At 39.6% G+C, this 19,722-nt stretch overlaps 1 long non-coding RNA gene across 2 annotated transcripts; it reads left to right on the top strand.

The window, feature by feature from the left end:
* The first annotated feature begins 8,792 nt into the window (after positions 1-8,792).
* Positions 8,793-14,815, top strand: LOC135967243 (uncharacterized). Of its 2 annotated transcripts, XR_010581245.1 has the most exons (4): positions 8,793-8,973; positions 10,393-10,523; positions 13,229-13,386; positions 14,091-14,815. It is a non-coding gene; the product is annotated as an uncharacterized lncRNA (long non-coding RNA). The 2 variants fall into 2 exon arrangements; XR_012423971.1 differs by lacking the exon at positions 10,393-10,523.
* The last annotated feature ends 4,907 nt before the right edge of the window (positions 14,816-19,722 follow it).

Consider the following 19,722-nt stretch of genomic DNA (forward strand, 5'->3'; position numbering starts at 1 on the left):
GCAGCAATTAGACTAAAAGTGCCAGGGAACCAGACATCCATAGTTTGCTCCTGTTGGGGCAGGTTTAATTTCATCAGGCGTCACAGGGTCGCTCGGAGAAAGGATGGAGGGAGGGTGGTGTCTGTAGCAGGGATGGGAGACAAGTTGGAAGGCTCTCCAGTCAGCCCTCTTTCAGTTTTCCTTTCTCGTCCTCTGAAACCTCCCGCTTTCAATAGCTGTCCCCACTAGCCCCGATGCTGCCCAGCACAGTAGTTGTCAGCCAATGAGACAAGTCGAACAAGTAGAGATAGGCTGATGGACAGGCTCTGTACATGGCTAGGTGTCAGATTCAAGAGGGCCAAACTCTGAGAGTTCAATAATTGTGGGTGAGTCCGAGAACCAGTTGCATATAGCTTGATGATTTAAAATGTTTATCTGACATCAAACATCATCCATTCAAGTCCTACTTCTGTAGGCTTCTACGGCTGTGTGGCTTTAGGTAAATTATTTAACTTCTCTGGGTTTCTATTTCTTATATGTCCCAATGGGACTAATAGTAACAGTGCCAACTTAATTGAATTACTATTGAGATAATTAAATGAGACAGCCCACAGACCAGGCGAGGTGGTTCATACCTTAATCCCAACAGTTTGGGAGGCTGATGCCCGAGGATCACTTGAGCCTAGGAGCTTGGGACCAGCCTGGGAAACATAGTGAGACCCCACCTCTACCATTAAAATAAAAATAAATAAATAGCGAGAGAGTTCACATTAAGCACAAGCACAGGGCCTGCAAACAGTAGGTGCCCAATAGATGGTAGTGGGTTTTTTTGTAGTTGTAACAATAGTAACATCTGCTCTCATTCTGCCACCTCCTGGAGAAAATCCTAGTCATATTGCTAAACCCAAGAAGCCTTCCCCGACCTTCATTGCCCTGGAAAGAATTCACCATTCCCTCCTCCATGCCTTGGGTTTTTTTATTACCGTACTTCTCATCCTGCCATGTAATGCTTTCATGGTAGCTCTTACCATGTGTTAGAGATTACCATGTGTTAGAGATTGTTCTAAATACTTGGCACTTATTATTTAATCCTTGCAGCAATAACACATAAGGCCAAAACTAATATTATCTCTTCCACTTTATAGATTAAGCAACTAAGGCACAGAGAGGTTAAGACATTTGCCCAAGGTCACACAGTAAGGGTCAGAGCAGATTCCATTCAGGCTGTCTGACTCCAGAGCCTCTAACACTTGCATTTCTTCATGCCCATTTTCCCTATTAGACTGAGGGCAGACATGGTCTTAACTCATTTTTGTGATGTCAGTGTTTAATGCAGTATCTGACCAAGAGATAGCATTGTGTAAAGGTTTGCTGAATTTAGTGGCATTCAGTCTGAACTGAGGAGCATCTTTAGGAACTTTCTTCAATGCAGCCTGGACCTTAAAATTCAGCTGCAGGATGTTAATGTTGATTTTCCCAAAAGTTCCTTATTTATTTTCCTAACCCCACATCTTGACAAGAAGGAAGAGTATTAGTCCTCTCATTTAATGCATAAATTAAAGAATGAAAATTAAATGAATCCATTACTTAAGTAGCTTCAGGGGGATCAATTCTGACAGAATTTATGCAATAATGGAAGTAATGCCCTGGAACACAGGAGGTGATCAGTGAAATCAGTTCTTCCTCTTCTTCTGCAATCCGTCCTCTCCTCAGAGCCCACTGCACAGGTAGATGCTTTGCACACATAGATGGAACCTTCAAGTCTCAGCTCAGGTGTTTCTGTAAGTACGTGTTGAACAGAGAAATGATCCGGCTTTGGACCCAACTCTCCCACTTTTAGTCTAGGTAACTTTGGGAGAGTTCACTGGCAAATGTAATGGGTCCCTACCCTGGAGGGATTTTAAGTCTACTAGGACTCTGAGTTTGTTTATAAAATGGGGTGATAATGCCTACTTCCTAAGGCCATTGGGAAATTGAATGCTATAGCATGAATAAAATAGATTTTCATGTGGTACTTTCTATGTGCTTGTTATCACTGGTACAAAGAGCATCTGGCCAGGAGTTGGCAGATCTGGGTCTCAATAGAGCCCCTCACTTGGGGATTACATGCATGCCACATAATATCCCTGTATATTACAAGCATGCCACATAATATCCCTGTATATTACATGCATGCCACATAATATCCCTGTATATTATGTGCATGCCACATGATATCCCTCAGTTTTCTCATTTGCAAAATCAATATGATGATCTCCAATATTTTTTCTTCATAAGATGGCTGTAATGATTGACAGGTTACCTATATGGATGTAAAAGGCAGAGTACTATGCAAATAAAAAAAATAATCATTGAATGCTTCAAACAGTTCAGCTTGATTGTTTTTACTTTGAGCAGGTGCATCTCTGTATTTGCAGTACTCATTTTCCTGGCTGTAGGACAAATTAATAGGATGAGAAACACTGACTTCTGAGAGTAGCTGAGGCCATAACACTTGAGGCTGCAAGAAGGAGTACCCAGAAAGGCTTCTAAAAGGCAAGTCTCCTTCCTTTAGTTCCTGAGTTTTCTCTGGTGGAGGTGGGGATGGGATAGAGAAAAGAATGATGCCTGAAGGGATCTTAGAAGTTGCAGTGCTTTACAAATGCACTAGCAGAGGCCTGGAGAATTGAGGTGACTTGCTCAAGGTCACAAGCAAGTTAGAGGCAGAGCCAGGAATTTTTTGTCTGCACTCTGTTCTCCCCTAGAACCAGCAGCAATTTTATTATTATTATTATCATTATTATTATTATTATTACTATTATTATTATTTTTGAGACGGAGTTTCACTCTGTCTCCCAGGCTGGAGTACAGTGGTACAATCTTGGCTCACTGCAACCTCCGCCTCCCAGGTTCAAGCAATTCTCATGCCTCAGCCTCCCAAGTAGCTTGGATCACAGGCACCCAACACCATACCCAGCTAACTTTTGTATTTTTAGTAGAGACAGGGTTTCACCATGTTGGCCAGGCTGGTCTCAAACTCCTGACCTCAAGTGATCCTCCCACCTTGGCCTCCCAAACTGCTGGGATTACAGGCATGAGCCACCGCACCCAGCACCCGTTTTAAAAATGAAGAACTGGTGTAAGGTTGGGGGATGGGTGAAACGAAGTGTGCATCAAAACTGTAAAATGCCCTGGCCATGGTATGCTATGGGGTGTGGTAATGGGCAGCATCCCAAACAAAGCAGGAGAGGTAGACCTTGACAGATGAACTTGGATCCAGGTGAAGAAATTTCAAATCTGCCTAAGGCAGCTGAAAAAGAAATGCTAATAATTATTACAGCTAATAATCACGAGGCCTTACTATATACTAGGCACACTTTTAAGTGTTTTAACCAATTTAATGCCCATAATAATACTCTGAGAATGGATACCATTACCTTCATTTTACAGGTGAGTAAACTGAGGCACAGAGCAATTAAATAACTTGTTCAGTGTCACACAGTGCTAAGATAGAATCACAATTTGAACTCTGGGCATAACCTTGATGTTATACTGCTTTCAATCGCCCTCCCATCTCCCCTGACCATACTTTGAGAAAGAAAAATAGCACAGGGATTGGCATCAGGAAGACTTATCAGATCTAGTAAACTCTTTAACCTCACCATAAAAGAGGAAATTATGCCTTCCTAACAAAGTCCTTTTATAGAGATAAGAAGTGCAATGGGCTTCACATAGGGCCTGGTGAGCTGGAACCAAGCAATATCCAGTGACTCCTGCCCTGTTCTTTGCATGCTTCTCTCACTGTTGGGACCAGGATTTTGTATGGAAAAACAAAGAGCTAACCTTTTCCATGGGGCACAAAATTTAACCATATACCAACATGTTTTCCAAGTAGGAAAAAAATGGCCTAAATACTCCCCCACTTATTTTCTGTCTCAGGAAATATTTGGAAACATATTGTTGGGACAATGAATTTTCTATTTCCAGTTTTCTTGTTCATTACCTAAGGGCATTCATTACAATACAAAATTTAACTGTAAGACAAAATGTAATTTATATCATAGTGGTTCTCAAAGGAGGCAATTCTGTACCCTGGGGGCGTTTTGGAAATTTGTCGGGATGTTTTGGCTGTCAAATTACTGCAGGAGGCACTACTGGCATTTAGTGTGGGCTGGGACCAGGGATTCTAAGTGAATTTTAATATGTGGGCCATGTATGAAGAATTGTTACCTGTTTTGTAGGACTTTTGAATGTCCCACTAAGCCATCATATAGGTAAATCAATCAATCTACTTAGAGTTATTTGAGTTTAAAATTGAGCTGAATTTTACATATTAACATAGGGTGTACACTGAATTTTCCAGCAAGGCAGCTACCATGCAAATGAAAAAGACTTCTTTATCCTGTGTAGAACTTTACCAAGAGTAGTTCACCCTTTAAGAAAAATCACATCATTGATAGCAACACCCCTCAGGGTATTTGAGTTATCAATACCACACCTTCTTATCAGTCTGTATTTGTTGCTGTCACATTCCTAGAGATTTAATGTATAAGTTATAAGTGCAAGTGTCTGATTACTTCAGTAGATGTTCTAGCATGGTGGGAGCTAACCGTTTATAAATTTAGATAGATATTAATTTATTTTAAATTATTTTACTTTTATTTCTGTTACAGTTAAGGTATAATATGAATCTTTTTTGAAATTTTATGGGTAGGTAGCCTACATTATCTGTGACTTTCATTTTAGGATGATAAAGGAAATGTTATGAAATATTGTTTATAGAAAGAGATCACTCTGTCTGATATGCTTGGAATGCTGTGACGTAGTGGAGCTAGTTGTGGACTCCTATTTTCTATAGCAAAACACTACTAATAGGGACTGTTTCTATTAAAAGTTGAAATCCTTTGACTTGGCTGAAGTTTACTACTAATTGCTAATAAAAAAATTTTGCTGATGAATTGAACGGTATAGCATTTCCTCCAATGAGTTTTGCAGGACTCTAGTTCCAAATGAATGGATAGTTATAACCAAGGAGAATATAAGACAATTTCATTTTAAAGTTACTTTGGGAAATGGCTGGAAAAATAAGCTAAACAGGGTTCTTTGCTTCAGAAACTTCTCGGAGCCTTTAATGTGAATACACTGATCTGTAGTATGTATCTCCAAGTGGACAATCAGCATGGTATGTTCATTTGACCAAGGAATATTTGGAATTATGTCATAATCTTTAAAAAGCAAATTTCCTAAAGGACTTTAACACATTTTTGTTTTAAAGTTAACAGGTATTGCTAATTACCAATGGATCTTCATCTTGAGGAAATTATGTGTAACAGTGTCTTCATAATGATACAGTTCTACAAATGTAAAGTGTTATATGAAGAGAATCTGTGGTGAACATGGGCTGTTTTTGTCTGGCCAGTACTCTTTCCTTTTCTTCTCATAACTGTGTTCAGTCTCCATCTTTTCCCTTTAGGGAGCTGCATCTTCCTCTCTTCTACCTGTGATTCTGATGGGACCTCATGGTTAGGCACATGACCCTAGTCTGACCAGTTGCAGTTCCCACCCCTTTGGCTATAGAGGTAAGTCTAGATTTTGGTGTGTATCAAATATGGGCCAATCAGAATCATTCCCTGGGATGTTTTTTTACACTAAAATTGGGTAGAAGAAAATCCCTCCATCTAAGCCACAATATTTTAGGATGGAAGGCTGAAGCTACCAATGGATGGACTTCCCACCATGGGGAAAACACCTTCTGCAATAAGTGGAAGTCTTGGCAGCACTGGCCTGGTTGCTGTGAGTTGATCACTCAAGCCAGTGTGATCTTCACAAGCCCCTCTAAGACTCAAGCACTTTCTTCATTCATAAAACCTTACAAGATATCTGATCTGCTTATCCCTCAGATTGTTGGAGGGTACAAATGAGACCCATCCTAATTTGCCCCCAGCATATACTGTAATACCAGTTTTGCCAGTAAAGCAAGTCCATTCCGAGCATTTATTTGACAAAGTCACAAATGCAGATGTGTTTCACTGGAGCCAGTTGGAGTTTCTGAAGTTTGTATGTCAGAATGGATTATTTCTATTCAAACGAAGGAGGGACTTATACTGGCAAGTTACAAAGAGGAAGACTAGACTTTGTTTTCAAATTCATATGGTCTCAAAATCACTTCCATCTATACTCCCCTAGAGAAAAAAAAAATGTGTTCATAAAAAAAAATCTAAATTCTGACAAACCTTTTCAGTAAGAATCTATAGATCAGTCAAACTCTAAAATCCTTGGTACCAAAGAATATGTTTTGGGTTTTGTTGTTGTTGTTATTTGTTTGCTTGCTTTTGAGACAGAGTCTTGCTCCGTCACCCAGGCTGGATTGCAGTGGTGCGATCTCGGCTCACTGCAACCTCTGTCTCCCGGGTTCAAGTGATTCTTGTGCCTCAGTCTCCCAAGTAGCTGGGATTACAGGTGCCTGACACCACGCCCGGCTAAATTTTTTTCTTTCTTTCTTTCTTTTTTTTTTTTGTATTTTTAGTAGAGATGGAGTTTTGCCATGTTAGTCAGGCCTGTTTCTAACTCCTGACCTCAGGTGATCCCCCTGGCTTGGCCTCCCAAAGTGCTGGGATTACAGGCATGAGCCAACCACACCTAGCCAGTATTTTAATGCACTCCCCAAATGATACTCATGATTGCTGAATTTTTAGGTCCACCATATTAAGGGAAAGAGCATCAGCAATAAATTGAGAGATCTGATGTCCATTTATAAGGAACCAGTTAATTCAGAGTACACAGAAAGTTCAGTCAAACTCAAATGTATAGTTCATAAAATTGTGTGATATATTATTAGGAAAAAAACCTTGCAGAACAGTATGTGTAATATACTTCCATTAAAAATTATGTTGGCATAATTATGCATGCCAACAAAAATTATACATGGCATAAGCATAGAAAAATTGGAGGGCTCTACACCTAACAGTAGCAATTATTGCAGAGTGCTTGCAAGGCACTATAATTTCATATATGTCTATGGTGCTTGAGTGTTTATGGTAAGACTGTGTTACACATGTCATCATGAGACATTTATAAAGAGTCTATCATCTATCTATCCATCTACTTACCTATCTACCTACTTACCTACCTACCTATTGCTTCAACCATCCATTTCTGTGAAAGAATACCAAGTTGGGTTTCAGATTTAAGTCCTCGTTGGGCTTTCAACTAATAGGACTACAGGAAAGCAATGTGATGGTTAAGAACTTGATCTCTAGATTCAGAAAAGACTTAGGTTCCAAACCTGACTTCATTACTTATATTAGTGACATGACTTAATTCCCCTTATTTCACTAAGTGTTTGTTTTCTCATTTGCAAAGGAGGATAAAAATACCTACCTCACCTTCCAAAAACCTATAACCCAGTCCAAGAGAGAAGAAGAGAAGAAGATCTTCTTCTCTTCTATAGAGAAGAAGATCAGACACATTCCAATAAAGTGGCATTCTAAAAAAATACCTAATTGGAGCTCTTCAAAACTATCAAGGTTATCAAAAAAAAGGAAAGTCTGAGAAACTGTCACAGAAGAGCTTAGGGAAACACGACAACTAAATGTAATGTGATAACCTGGATGAGATCCTGGGATAGAAAAAGGACATTAGGTAAAAGCTAAGGAAATCATTGGAATGAAGCATGAACTTTAGTTAATAATAAGGTAACAATAGTGGTTCATATAATATAACAAATGTACCACACCAATGTAACCTATTAATAATAAGAGAAACTGGTTATGGAGTATATGGAAACTTTCTGCACTATCTTCTCAATTTCTCTGTAAATATAAATCGGTTTAAAAACATAAAAAAGACAATTTCCCAGAATGTCCATGGGGCTTAATCAATACAAATGTTACAAATTAGTACTTTGAAGGCACAGAATGGGGGCCTAATAAACAGTAGCGGTTACTATTATCATCTCATGTCTCTGTTTTCCTCATTTCCCATCTCTAGCCCATGGGGATTGGACTCAACCTCTGTGAGATCTCTTCTAGTTCGAAGATTCTGGGCCTCTGTGGCTTAAATTCCTCAGGCATGATTCGCTGAATGTGAGTCACGTTCACCATCCTTCCGACTTCTGTTGATTTGTCTCAGTAACGCTGTACCCTGCTATTTACTTTCTTCATTCTCCGGCTGTATGAGGCACTTAGGATCATTCCGCAGTTTCTTTCATAAAATGATTGAGACTCAGAATGACTAGCCACACACATTCCCCACAAAAGACCTCCAAGAGTTTCCAACCAGATCCAGATTCTGACATCAGAGGGGCTTCTACTGTCCCTATCACAAAAGTCAGTGTATCTATGACTTTGACAAGGCCCCAGAGAGGAAAGAGAGAGGTGGGGAGGGGCGGGGGGCACTAAAAAGTGTTCCAAGAAAGAAAGAACTCCCCCTTCTCCTCTAACTAAACCCAGGATTCTCAGGCAGGGTTCCTATCTGTGTGTTTCAGGACTGCTTCACATCCCATCAGCTCTGTTGGAACCTAATTGTTTGCAGGGCCCCATCAGCTCTATCCAAGCAGAGAAATTAACTACGCTCAAGCTGAAGTGTGCATGCTCTTCTGTGTGGCCCCAGAATGACTTGAGTCTACTGAATGGAATTTCATACATGTGTTGGGTGAGGTGATTTATTATAGGCGGTAATGGAAATTAATTTCACTTTGAACCCTGGGGCACCAGAAAATGCCTAAGTACTGAGCCATTTTCTTTAAGTAGGCTGTAAAGCTGCTACTTGCTTCTGACTGGGCAGCGAGGTGGCGATGACCACTTGTAAAACAATGAGCTGGAATAGGAGGTTAATGGGCCCTGGCCGTAGGCAGGCAGCCTGTAGTGCTCGTCCTACCAGTCCCTGCTGTCACGGGACACAGTCTTCCTGGCGCCACAGATAACAGAGATGCTGGAGCAGTATTTATATGCTAAAGCAGAGCCAAAGAAGGGGAAAGGGAAACATTCCTGGGGAGCCAATGACTGTTCTTTGACCGTGAGTATTTGGCTGAAAGGGGTGGCCCTGTCCCTAGAAGTTCCCTTAGTAGGAAGCAGAATGGCTCAGAGCTATAAATGGGCCTGAGGAGATCCTGTTTCTAAACATGGCCTCGGCAAAGGCTCTTACTGCTTAATATGAGATAGAGAGTATTTTCCAAGACAGCTTCTGGGTTCTAAGGCTTGCCATCATGGTCTTCTGATGTAAAGTTTTATAAAGGCATTTTAGTCACTGTTGAAGGGCACAAAATTCAGGGACCATTCTAAGGCCTTCAGTGAAGCCATTCCACAGACCTTGTTGTTACACCACAATTATAAGTTTAGGTAGAAGATCTTTCAGGGGGAAGATCCTTCTGGGAGATGGGACTCCTCTTGTAATTCATACAAAAGCCACACATGTGCTCACTATATTTAAAGAGCTATTGCTGTGTAACATCATGGATTAATATAAACACATAAAAGTAAAAATTAGTTCTTGCTTATTTCCTCATTAGAATTTTTTATTTACTACCATATTAGATTGTTTGCTACTATAGAGCTTAGATGCCCGGCACGTAATACACCTTCAATACATTTTTTATGAATAAATGAACTATAGAAAGTATTTTAGTGACTATAAAGATGGACAGGGCACTGAACAGGTCTTTAAATAATTTCCAACTTATTGAAGAAAGGAAGCATTCATTTTATTTATTCATTTATTAATTTTTTCAACAAATACTTCATGCATGTTATACTAAGTACCAGGTGATATTCTGGGATTTAGACAGTGGATGAGATCCATTCTGGGTTCCACCTAATGACTACTAAATTGGATTATCCAGTTTTTAAGTCTCAGGAATCAGTATTTTGTAAACATTCCCCAACCCCCAACAAACGATTATATAGAACAGATGGTTTGAGGAGTCTCAACCCAGTATCACATAGGACTGTCAGAGTTGTTTAAACCAGAGCAACTCCATCTTGAATAGGAGCTGAGTAAAGCAAGGCAAAGACCTACAGGACTGAATTCCCAAGTAGTTAGGCATTCTAAGTCACAGGATGAGATAGGAAGTTGACACAAGATACATATCATAAAGACCTTGCTGTTAAAAGAAGTTGCAGTAAAGAAGCCAGCTAAAACCCACCAAAAGCAAAATGGTAATGAGAGTGACCTCTGGTCATCCTCACTGCTACACTCCCACCAGCACCATGACAGTTTACAAATACCATGGCAACATCAGGAAGTTACCCTGTATCATCTAAAAAAGGGAGGCATGAATAATCCCCCCTTGTTTAGCATCTAATCAAGAAATAACCATAGAAATGGGCAAGGAACAGCCCTCGCTGCTCTGCCTATTCTTTTACTCCTCTACTTTCCTAATGAACTTGCCTTCACTTTCTGAATTCATCTCAAATACTTTCTTGCATGAAATCCAAGAACCCTCCCTTGGGATCTGGATTGGTACCCCTTTCTGGTATCATCTTTCTCATGAACCCCAAAGAGACAAAACTGAAGAAACTCCTGATCCAGAGGAAAATCATCTGCATACACGTATTGGCTGACTTTGGGTAAGTGGGGTGCATTTACCGGGGTAAAGGGGATTGGGGTTAGAGGCCCAACTTAGGTGAGTTAGAGTCCCTCCTAAAACAGAGAGTGTTAGAGGCTCCTCTTAATAAAAGGCAAGGATGCTTGACCAAACGTGGTTTGGAAGCCCAACTTAGAAAGGTTAGAGTCCTTCCTAAGATGTAAAGGGTTAGAGGCCCCATTCATTAAGGTTCCTTTTAGCTTAGAATGGGTTTGGCACCAGGATATGTTAACTGCAATGCTCTTTGTATTAACCTGCCTTGTCGTCTTTGCTACATGAATCAACTTCTTGTTGCTGTCTCCGTTTCACTGTCATTTTCTGGAGACTTCATTTAACTGGCCAGTTATGTCTTTGGGAGCTTGACCTTGTAACCATGTGATGGTACTTTCTCTTGATTTCTGCCATCTGGAGGACAGGAATTTTGGGTTCTTGTCATAGCCCTAAAAATTGTCGTAAGCGGTTAAAGGCCTTTGAAAGCTCAAAATTAGCTGCTGTAGGCTCCTGGGAAGGGCAATGGAAACTGTCCAATGCTGTAGCTCAGTGGTTAAGACTTTGGCATTTTGTAGTGGCAGCCTGGGTTCAATTCCTGGCTTAGAGAATAAGTCCTTTTTGGTTTGATATCTGTTGACCCTTACCATTTTATGATTCTTTTCCCCTCCATGAACCATCTTGAATTTTTCTTTCTCTGAGCACAGAAATATTGGCTGTTTGGCCTGGCTAAAGTTGGGTAATAAGAAATTTAAAAGGACTTTTTTAAACGACTGCTATGGTTAAAAGTCAGCTTAATGAAAAGTGGATATTCAAGCTCTAACAGCCTGGGACTCCCTGGGAAAAACAGGAGGTGCTACAAACCCCGTTTTGGGAAAAACCTCTGTTTTCCTCCTGAAACCTCAGAAATCGGAAGCAGATAGATCCCCTTCAAAATCCTAAGGCTTTCTTCTGTTTTGCATTGTGTTATCTGATGTTTTTGACTTTTGGGGGTGTCAGAAATTACTTCGCATTATGAGAGAGATTTGTTGTGTAATAGTTAAGTAGGAAATATACTTTTGGGGACAGCTAACAGCAGTTATGGGGGATACTCAACTTTTTACACGTTTGGATCAGAGAAGCATGTTTCTGGCCACCTAGAAATATGGAGATGTCCCCACCTCTTATTGAGAGATAAGACTCCCATGGGATGGGCTGATTCCCTCTTTTTGGGATCCAAGATCTGATATAAAAATGGAGCCCTTCACTGGGGGGATCTGTTCTGCCTTCAGCTGTGCCTGCTTGCTGTAGAAACTGCATGCTTTCTTGGCTCTGTTCCTCCTAGGGCTCCACTCTGAAGCCAGTAATCCAATTAAGAAACTGGAAAATGAAAAATCTTACAAGTACTAGATCTCCTTCTGTCTTTGTATTGTTTATATATGGAAGACCTTGATTGGCTTAAAAATAATAAGTGCTTAAATCACATATTTTGTCAGAAAAGTAAAAAGTGTTATGCTTTTCAGTCCATGTGACTTAAATAATCTTTGGGAAAGAAAAACAGTTTTATATGCAAGGAGTGTAAGGACAAAGAAATGTGTTTTTGGTAAAAGATTATAAGAAGTCATGGGAATGTGGACTTTTTTGCCTAGTTTAAAGAGGATTGCTTTAAGTTAAAAAAAGACCAAGCTGAAGGTTTAAGCAAGTTGTGGAAGGTCTGTGAAAAATTAATTGTAAAAGCAATTATGTGTGTGGACATACTGGCTAAAATTAAAGGGATATTATTCAGTTTTTTCCATTAATTGAAAACTGGAATAAAAGTACAAGCTTTTCTTAGCACTGATCTCTTTAACAAAAACTTGTAAAGGATTATAAAAGGCTTATCAAGAAGAACATTAAAATTGGGTAGATATGTCTACAAAGTTTTATTAAGGATAGGGTTTAACATTAATAGTATACTGATGTAGAAATAACATTTGATGGCCGGGTGCGGTGGCTCAAGCCTGTAATCCCAGCACTTTGGGAGGCCGAGACGGGCGGATCACGAGGTCAGGATATCGAGACCATCCTGGCTAACATGGTGAAACTCCCGTCTCTACTAAAAAATACAAAAAACTAGCTGGGCGAGGTGGCGGGCGCTTGTAGTCCCAGCTACACGGGAGGCTGAGGCAGGAGAATGGCGTGAACCTGGGAGGCGGAGCTTGCAGTGAGCTGAGATCCGGCCACTGCACTTCAGCCCGGGCGACAGAGCAAGACTCTGTCTCAAAAAAAAAAAAAAAGAAAGAACATATGACTTATTTTTATGACTTATAAAAGTCATACAGGAAGAACTGTCAAATATAAAATGATGTTTGGCTTTCTTTGGGGTTTATTTGTATAAATGTGTTATTGGTATGTGTTCCAAAATTATAAGTAACTCCTATATTTCTAATATGACTTAGCATGTGTTATTAATAGTTACAATTGTTACATAAAATCTTTTTGACTTTTTGCTTAGAATGTTGCAGATCCTTTGTTTTTCAGAGTCAAGAAAACTTTTATTTTTAGTTATTTACAGCTTGTAGTAACTGAGTAAAATATACTCCTGTCAACAAAATTTGGAGCATTTGTATTTCTCTCCTCCTGATTTCTCCAGAATTTGGAAACTAGTTGTGAGTATTCTTAGCTTATGGCAATAAAGTTATTTGCATAAGTGTAATAAGGATCTGTTTTCATTTGTAACAGGACACAGTAGGAGAAACTGATTATTTTACTAAGGCCTTGACTGGCGTGCTTCCCTTTAAGGAATCAAACTTGAATGACTTGTAGAGCCAGTAAAAGTCCTTTGGGAAAACTGACCTCATACCTTGTCTACACACTCCCTGTGCAAGGTTTCTGATGTGGTAAGTAAAGAATGTCACTTTCTAACAGGCCCAGGAGCCCCAAGTTACCTTTAATTTACCCAAGAGGAGAGGAACTTACCCAACTCGTATAGGCATTTGAGGGTACAAACCCATGGCTGGGCCTGGCTTTAAAAACAGTCTTATCTGAGATTCCTTATGGACCAAAAGTTCAATCAAAGCCAATTAAAAGAAGCCTATGTGGCAAATAATTATGCTTGCTGCACTTTATACAAATAATCAGGCCAAGTATGATAAAACAAATTGGTCTTACCATTGTTTGTCTTTAGTAAAAATGGGAGACTGGAGAGAGAAAAATTATGTTTCAAAAACTATGTTACACCTGTTATTAGATTCTAGTCTCAGTTATTTTTTAGTTTTAGTCTTCAGTTTAGACTAACCATGCTTATTTCTGTGAAACAACCAGTAATTTCTGACTGCTGCTCAGAAGTAACAAGAGGGTTGGGTCATGTAAAAATCTAAACCAGTATTCTAATTCTGGGCTCATATTGGAATCAGCTAGTGACTCCATATCAGCTTGGTTCCAACAGTTGAACAGTTCATGGAAAACCTTCTAATTTCATTTACTTGGGATACTTTTACTTATTTTGCTTTACTGTTGTGGAATATATTGTGGCTGTACATTTTGTGTAGGAATGCAGAATACACTTCCTAAATATTTTCTTAAATACTTATTACTCTTCCAGATATTACCTTTCATTGGAACTTAAGAGTTATGAATGGCCTTCACCCATACTGATGCTTTCTGACTGAGCTGCTCTCTACCTTGAATACAAGAGACTCTAATAGTTAGGCAGGAATATCATTACGCCTATTCAGCATGAAGAAGTTACAGAAGATGGATCTGTGTCCTTCTACAGCCCTTAGGATTAAGGGTTCTCCTATAAAAGCAAGAGCGGAAGCATGAGAGGTGTTTAAACCAGAGCAACTCCATCTTGAATAGGAGCTGAGTAAAATAATGCTAAGATCTACTGTGCTGCATTCCCAGATAGGTAGGCATTCTAAGTCACAGGATGAGATAGGAGTTTGGCACAAGATACAGATTATAAAAACCTTGCTGATAAAACAGGTTTCAATAAAGAAGCTTGCTAAAACCCACCAAAAGCAAAATGGCATTGAGAGTGACCTCTGGTTGTCTTCACTGCTACACTCCCATTAGCGCCATGACAGTTTACAAATGCCATGGCAACATCAGAAAGTTATCCTGTATGGTCTAAAAAAGGGAGATATGAATAATCCACCCCCTGTTTAGCATACAATCAAGAAATAACCGTAGAAATGGGCAACCGGCAGCCCTCAGGGCTGCTCTGCCTATGGAGTAGCCATTCTTTTATGTTTTGACTTTCCTAATAAACTTGCCTTCACTTTATCGATTCAGATCGAATTCTTTCTTGTGTGAGATCCAAGAACCCTCTCTTGGGGTCTGGATCAGAACCCCTTTCTGGTAACAATCATGCTTGCATTTTTATGTACGAGCTTTCTCTTTCAACCATTCTACATCAACTTCTGTTTTTCTCTGAGTTGTATTTTTCATTGTCTGTTCTACTTTTTTATTTGTAAAAGAAAAACGAAAAAATATGTGTAATCATAAACTACTTCAAATCATTTAGGGAAAGATACAAGGCATAAAACTGTACAACTAAAAGTGCATTTTTGGGCAGTGACTCATGCCTGTAATCCCAGCACTTTGGGAGGCTGAGGCCAGCAGATCACGAGTTCAAGAGATCAAGACTATCTTGGCCAACATGGTGAAACCCTGTCTCTATTAAAAATACAAAAAAAATTAGCTGGGCTTGGTGGCACGCACCTGTAATCCCAGTTACTCAGGAGGCTGAGGCAGGAGAATCACTTGAACCTGGGAGGGGGAGGTTGCAGTGAGCAGAGATCGCGTCACTGCACTCCAGCCTGGCGAAAGAGCAAGACTCTGTCTAAAAACAAACAAACAAACAAACAAACAAACAAACCACTGCATTTTTGGTCTATTTGTAATTACATCACATGAAAACAGCTTATCAGATTTTCACCAAATTTGGAGAATCCATTTGTGATCACTAGACCTCAAATAGAAGCATTGTGCTTGTTTTACATGGAATTTACTTCAGAGGGTCATAAGGAACTTCAAAGACATGGACAGTTATCCTCCTGAGGAGCTAAAACAGAGGTGCATGAGCCTAAATTATTGACCGACCATAAAATATGTACCATGGACATTAAGATGTCAGGGTCAGAGGTAACAAACCTTACTTTCAAATTTAAGTCCCAGATTGAAAGTCAGAAGCACGAGACCCTTCCAATGGCTGCTTCTCCCACAGCCAATTCTCTGTAATAAGCGTGAGGTTAAATAGTAGGAATTCATTATTTAAATGAAAATTAAATCACTAATGATCCATTTCACAAATCTAGGAATTAAAAAATAAAATAAAACACATATTTTGGCAACTTTAAAGGCACAAAGAACACTGACAAAAAAATGGACCATGTAGAGTAAGAAGTTCATACACACTAAATGCAAGGCAGAGACAGATGGGTGAAACTAATGGAGCTTAAGTTTCAGGGCTCGTTTGCATTAGTCCCTTCCAAGTCTCTGGGGAGAGCTCTAGGAATGTGTTTATGTGGTCATATGTCTTGTTAATCTGCAATATTTTACACTCAACTGCACTCAGTCAAGACCACTCTGTCCCCCTCCAAAGTTCCTGTTCCCATACTCCCCTGCATGTCCGGTATTATTGGTAACTGGTACAGCCACAGACATTCCTGGGACCTTAAGGGCAAGTTGAACTGGGGGCACAATGAACTTGAGATTGATAGTGGATCTTCATGTGGTTTACAGTCACTTCCCTATATGGTTGAGTTACAGTTAGCTATCCTGGTCTAGAAATAGCTTCCAGGAATAACCCTATTGCCTTCTATGCTGACTCATCCGGTGTGGTAAAATGAAGGCATAAGGCCTGAGGCCATATCGTGACATAAATGTTTCCTGTGGCACTCAGCATCGGCAGTATGTGGGGAGTGGTGGAGAAACAAGGTTTAGAATGTATAGAGCCAGGAGCTGGTCTGTGGAAAAATCTTCCCAATTTAACAACTTGTTAAAGTTTTTTCTAAATTTGACAATTCTAAAAATTTACATGATGATACCTAAAATGAGTTGCAAAACTGAAGTAAACTTGCCTAAACTATCAATATTTTTGAAATATTTATATTAACTGTGATCCACAAAAACCACATCCAACCTTAACAATGGGGTGAAGCCACTGGTAGAGACATTAGTGCCCCTTACCCTGCATAGTAGAGAAAGGCTGGAAGAGCCTGGACTTGGAGGAACCAGGCTCTCAAGTGTCTCTGAGAGCCTCTAGGGAATGCTGCAGCAGCAAAGCAGAAGAGACTAGATAGCATTTTTGCAAAAGTGGACTCTGTATTTGGGAACTGGGCTTTTTGAAAAGTGGGGGCCTGGGAGTGTCTTGACTCTAACTTACCATGTGAACATTTGAGGATGAAAAGTTTAGCGTGTAGCTTTCTAGTAGAGAAGAACAAGAAAAATGTGAAACCTTGGGTGGAGGGAGAAAGAGGCACTGTGCTTCCTTTCTAACATCCTCTGTATTCTGGGAGAAAATGATTCTCCCAGAATTAAGACGTGGGCACCTCTATTTCTTTAGCAGAAAATGATATGTAAACCGAGGAAGGGAAAGCCTATGTTTCCCAGGCATATTTGGATCTATAATTATTTGAGGTCATGAACCCACTTATGAAAATAAATGGCCAGTTGTTCTTCCTTAACATAATTGGGTTAAGAAAAGAAAGAAGCTTCTGGTAGAATTGCTCTTCCAGCTTAAAACTGCATCTGGAGCTGTTAGGATACTGAGAGCCAGCCCTCTCTAGCTGATTTGCCAGAAGGTGACTGTATTAGTCAGGGTTCTCCAGAGACACAGTACGAAATATACGTGTGTATATATGTAATATATAAAGATATATATACACACATAATATATGAGGATATATATATATATATATATAGAGAGAGAGAGAGAGAGAGAGAGAGATTTGTATATTTATTTATTCTAAGGTATTGGCTCATGTGATAATGGAGACAGAAGTTTCATGATCTGTTGTGTGCAAGCTGCAAACTCAGGGCAGCCAGTGATGTAGTTCAAACGCCTGAGAGCCACAGAATCAATGGTGTAGATTCCAGACTGAATCTGAAGGCCTAAGAACCAGGAGTATAGAGGGTGGGAGAAGATTGATGTCCTAGCTCAAGCAGTCAAAGTTAATTCAACCTTCTTCCATCTTTTTATCCTATTCAGTCCCTCAGTGGGTTGGATGCCTGATAGCCATTCACACTGGGGAGGGCAATCTTTTCTACTCAGTTCACCTCTTCAAATATTAATCTCTTCGGGAAACACCCTCACAGATGCACCCACAAATAATGTGTAACTAGCTATCTGGAGAACCAATGGCCCAGTCTAGTTGACATCAAATTAACCATAATAGTAATCCAGCTGGCAGGCTTCTTCCCTCTTTGCGTTGGAAGCCGAGGAATGCTCAGAAGGGCCTTTCCGGTCTTCTCAGTCCAAAAAGACTTCCATTCTGGAATTTCTGGGCAGGAGTTCCAATCATAGATCTTCATCTCAGAAGTCACCTGTGGCTTTCAGAAACGAAGCTGTAGTACAAAAAGATCAGCTTCAGAGGAAGGCAACCTGGTGAGGAACCCAGCTCTGCTACTTTCTAGCTCTACAACCTCAAGCAAGTTATTGACTTCCTTGAATCACATTTTCCTCATCTGAAAGTTGCAGCACTCTTACACAGAAGGTGGTGCCTGGCACTTAAAAACGTTCAAACATTTTTTAGTTCTGCGTTACCTCATCTACATATCCCTCCTCACTTTTCTTTTATTGTAGGTACTTAGACTCTTCAAAATGTACCTTCTTCCAATTTCATACTTTGGATTTTAAATATGGTGACTGAGCCTCCCTGATGGTTTGGATCTGTGTTTGGACCCCAATCTCATGTTGAAATGTAATCCTGAAACTGGAGATGGGCCCTGATGGGGGGCGATTGGATCAGTGGGTTGGTTTCTTATGGTTTAACACCACTTCCCCTTGGTGCTGTTGTTGCAATAATGAGTGAGATCTGGTTGTTTAAAAGTGTGTGACAACTCCTCCTTCTCTCTCTTCCTCCGGCTCCAGCCATGTGAAGTGCTGGCTTCCCTTTGCCTTCCACCGTGATTGCAAGTTTCCTGAGATGTCCCCAGAAGCCAAGCAGATGCCAGCATCACATTTCCCGTATAGCCTGTGGAACTGTGAGCCAATTAAACCTTTTTTCTTTATAAATTACCCAGTCTCAGATATTTCTTTAGAGCAGTGCGAGAGCAGACTAATACACTGGTCTTTGGTGTAAGTGGCCTGTTTCGTGTTTTGCCCATTTAGAATTACCACTAGAGATAGTGCTTCATTAGGAAAAGAAGTGGCCTCACTATATCATATAGCTCAAATTTGAATAATGTATGGACCAACTTTAAAGGGAAAAATTACCTCATGAACTTCCAGTGTTGACAAATTACTTTTGGTAGCATGTTATTTAAATATGTACAATATGAAACTAAACATAAACTCCATTTGCTTCTACTTCTCAATGATGTGTAAATAGAAACCCAATTTGTTTAAATATAAGCAAACTATAAATATAGTAAAATGTAAATCAACACTAACATTAATATGACAAATTAAGTTATTTTGCTGAAAACTCTTTATGTTGTGGTGCATGCTTACGGTACTATGTGCCATATAATTACTTCATTGTCTCACCACTTTTATCTATTACAAGTACTGCTAATCCTTTGTATGATGTGCTGTGGTGGTGTTTAGCCTTCACATGGTACATAATGATTAAAGTACATATTAAGTCTGCATGCCTTTGTTACTAGCTGGCTATAATTAAATTAGTACTATTTAATGACACTACCAAACATTTATATATTTACTTATTATGAGCTAAGCATTGTGTCAGTATATTAATTTATTTAATCCTCCTAACATTCATATAAAAAGATATTTTAATTTCTTCATTTTACAAATGAGGAAATGGAGGCATAGAAAGACAAAGTAATTTGCCCAAAGTCACACATACAGTAAATTGCTGACTTGGAATTCCAAACCAGGTGACCTGAATCCAGTATTCTTATTCTTAACATATACTATTCTTTCGAATACACTGTAACATAGACATAAAGTGAACATGGACATTTAAAATATGTGGTTGAAAATACGGGATAGTATTCTGTTGTAAGTACTCCATGACCATGGAAATCATCTAGAATATGTCGTA

The sequence above is a fragment of the Macaca fascicularis genome, chromosome 14 (assembly GCF_037993035.2).
Source record: "Macaca fascicularis isolate 582-1 chromosome 14, T2T-MFA8v1.1".
In the NCBI taxonomy this organism is placed as follows: domain Eukaryota; kingdom Metazoa; phylum Chordata; class Mammalia; order Primates; family Cercopithecidae; genus Macaca; species Macaca fascicularis.